The following is a 3,763-nucleotide window of genomic DNA, read 5'->3' on the forward strand; positions in this document are numbered from 1 at the left end:
TATCTGACACCAACACATTCTTCCTCTCACAGGCACTCTCTCTCGCATGCACACTTACTCACATATAAACAATCTCTCTCACATATACACACTCTCTCTCTCTCTCTCACATATACACACACTCTCTCTCACACATACACACTCTCTCACACATACACAATCTCTCTCTCTCACATAAACAATCTCTCTTACATACACATTCTCTCTCTCTCACATACACACAATCTCTCTCTCACACATACACTCACTCTCACACATTTACAATCGCTCTCTCTCTCTCTCACATACACACTCTCTCTGTCACAGACACATAGACATACACACATTCTGTCACACACAGACATACACACACTCTCTCTCTCTTGTCCACACAGAGACGCAGTGATGAATGTGGCTGGGGAATCTAACTGCAGGGTCCCTGACAGTGAAACAGTTGGATCGGGGCTGGGGGTAATTGAGAGGAAGTGGTGGTTGGGTCCTGAACTTGGGGTTGACCCTACACATTCAGGCTGGACTGGTCAAAGGGTCACCCTCACACTGAGGGGGAAAGGGCCAGCCCGTCCCCAACTGACTCTGGTCAGGCTGGGGCTCACTGGGTGAAGAGAAATCTTTGGTTTTCATTCGGCTATCAAACTCATTCTTTACAAAGGGGTATGGGAAATATTGGCAGAAGCCTGTCCCTAACTGCCCCTTAAACTGAGTGTCTCACTCAGGAGCCCATCAAAGGGGCAGTGAGGAGCGGAATGGCCTCGTGCTGTTCCTGTGTAACAGGCTGGAGGAGGGGGGCTGAATGGCCTTATGCTGTTCCTGAAGGCGGTTGGTAAACTGATGGATGACTGTCTGAGTCTGTGCACCAGATGAGACAGGAGTAGGTGGAGGTGTGGTGTCAGGCTCTGTCTCTGTCTCCTGCTGCAAGTTGGAACACAGAGACATTCCTGAGCTGAGATAAGATTGATGACCAACGCTGACCTGTCTCTCACATTCACCTTGTGCTCTCAGTACTGAGCAGGAATAACAAACACACTGATAATTCTTACCAAGTCAGTACCACCCAATCCCTGGATCCGATCACCAAAGCATGATGTTAATTAATGAGTTCATTCTGAGCTCTGTACCACTCTCTCAAAAGCAAAACTTCAAGTGTGTGTGTGTGTGTGTGTGAGAGAGAGTGAGTGCGTGTGTAATGGACCCAAACCCCTTCCCGTTCACTCCCACCACACACAAACCCAGTGGACCCAAACCCTTCCCGTTCACTCCCACCGCCCACAATCCCAATGGACCCAAACCCCTTCCCGTTCACTCCCATCGCCCACAATCCCAATGGACCCAAACCCCTTCCCATTCACTACCACTCTCCACAATCCCCATGGACCCAAATCCCTTCCCGTTCACTCCCACTCTCCACAATCCCAGTGGACCCAAACCCCTTCCCGTTCAATTGCACTCTCCACAATCCCAATGGACCCAAACCCCTTCCCGTTCACTCCCACTCTCCACAATCCCAATGGATCCAAATCCCTTCCTGTTCACTCCCACTCCCCTCAATCCCAATGGACCTAAATCCCTTCCCGTTCACTCCCACTCCCCTCAATCCCAATGGACCCAAACCCCGTACGATCGTGAAACATGAAAATGTTCAGAAAAGATTTACAAGGATGTAGCCAGGGTTGGAGGGTTTGAGCTATAGGGAGAGGCTGAACAGGCTGGGGCTGTTTTCCCTGGAACGTCGGAGGCTGAGGGGTGACCTTATAGAGGTTTATAAAATCATGAGGAGCATGGATAGGGTAAGTAGGGGCTGGGGTTGCGGAGACCAAAACTAGAAGGTATAGGGTGAGAGGGGAAAGATATAAAAGGGACACGAGGGGCAACTTTTTCACACAGAGGGTGGTACGTGTATGGAATGAGCTGCCAGAGGATGTGGTGGAGGTTGGTACAATGACAACATTTAAAAGGTATCTGGATAAGTATATTAATAGGAAGGCTTTAGAGGGATATGGACCCAGTGGTGGCAAATGGGAATAGATTGGGTTGGGATATTTGGTCAGCATGGACAAGTTGGGCCGAAGGGTCTGTTTCTGTGCTGTACGTCTCTATGACTCGATGTGCGGTTCCTGGTGTTAAGGTCTGTGCGTCAGAGCCTGTAATCGGAGAGACGGGCGATCCTGAATGAAGAATATTCCCTCTGGGTCTCTCTCGGTGCTGAGGCTGCGGTTTATCGGTTAATGCCTCTCCGAGAGAGCGGTGTGTTTCGTGTTGTGCGAGTGAGCTGACTCGGAGAGTTACTACCCAGCGATAATGTTGACCAAAAACAGCGGCTAATCATTTCTGTTCATCCTGCGGTTCCCAGCTTTGATATTTGAAACTGGGCTGAATCCCAGCCCAGAATTCCTGGGGATAGGGACAGCAGCAGCAGAGGCCAGGTCTCTGTCCCCTGGTGGGTGGAGAGGTTACTGAAACACCTCCCTTCTCTCTCTGCTGAACCCTCACTTGATGACGGAGCGGCGCTCTGAAAGATCCTGTTTCCAATTAAACCTGTTGAATTATAACCTGGTGTTGCGTGATTTTTAACTTTGAACTCTCCCTCGCTCAACTTTGCCTTGGACTGGAGTCAATCAGGCATGTCATCTTTCCTAATCACCTCTATTCAGTTTGTGCTAATGTTCTCAAGTTGAGGCGATGTGTCAACAGTTTACGTTTTAAGGATTGGCAGGTCTCTCCCTTTCAGAGGGTCTGTTGGGGGCTGAATCAGAGAATGAGAGAGGGAGAAAGAGAGACCAATCTACAATGCTACCCTTTGTTCATGATGCCTATCCTGAATGGAAACATTTCCTTATAAGGCTCCCTGTATCCGGTCTCTGAAGAGCGGTTAGGCAGTAACTCAGTCCTCTCTCGCTGAGAGGCAGAGAAGAGGCAGTTCGACCAGATAACGTCACAGATTTCCCGCCTCCCACCTCGTCTCTCTCTGCAGAAGAATGCCCCAGAAGCAAACACAGAGGGTGGTGTGTGCATGGAACAAGTCTTTTTCCTGCGGTGGGGGAGTCCAGAACTCGAGAGCATAGTTTTAAAGTGAGGGGGGGAGAGGTTTAAAAGGGACCTAAGGGGCAACATTTTCACACAGAGGCTGGTACGTGTATGGAATGAGCTGCCAGAGGAAGTGGTGGAGGCTGGTACAATGACAGCTTTTAAGAGGCATTTGGATGTGTATAGGAAAAGGAAGGGTTTGGAGGGATATGGGCCAGGTGCTGGCAGGTGGGACTAGGTTAGGTTAGGATATCTGGGTCAGCATGGACGAGTTGGGCCGAAGGGTCTGTTTCCGTGCTGTACAGCTTTGTGACTCTAAAACCTCTCACATCCACATTGTGGAGATCAAACCCTTGGCCCAGTCAGAGGTCAGTGAGGACCATTGTAGGAGGACCCTGCCTCCCCCTACTCCCCCCCCCCCCCCACCTCAGTCTTGGGGGTGGGGAGGGATGGTGGGACTGGTGAGCGTCACGCCGCCCAGACTGAGGCCCTTCAGCCTTTGCAATCCGTGCTGGCCCTTTGAAGGATTTGCTGTCCATTCTCTGATCGTTCCCAAGCCACTGCTGCCAACTCTTTTCAACAACATCCACTCCCCCACCTCCCCCAGCCCCAGCACAGCTCTGTTAGCACCACCTCCCCCCCCAACCCCAAGCCTCCCTTTTCCAGTTGATAGCCTCAGTTGTTGTTGTTGAGTATTGGTTTTGTTGACCAGTTACAGTGGCACAGCAGCGAGGGCCACTCG

Source organism: Chiloscyllium plagiosum, unplaced genomic scaffold (assembly GCF_004010195.1).
Source record: "Chiloscyllium plagiosum isolate BGI_BamShark_2017 unplaced genomic scaffold, ASM401019v2 scaf_57329, whole genome shotgun sequence".
Taxonomy (NCBI): domain Eukaryota; kingdom Metazoa; phylum Chordata; class Chondrichthyes; order Orectolobiformes; family Hemiscylliidae; genus Chiloscyllium; species Chiloscyllium plagiosum.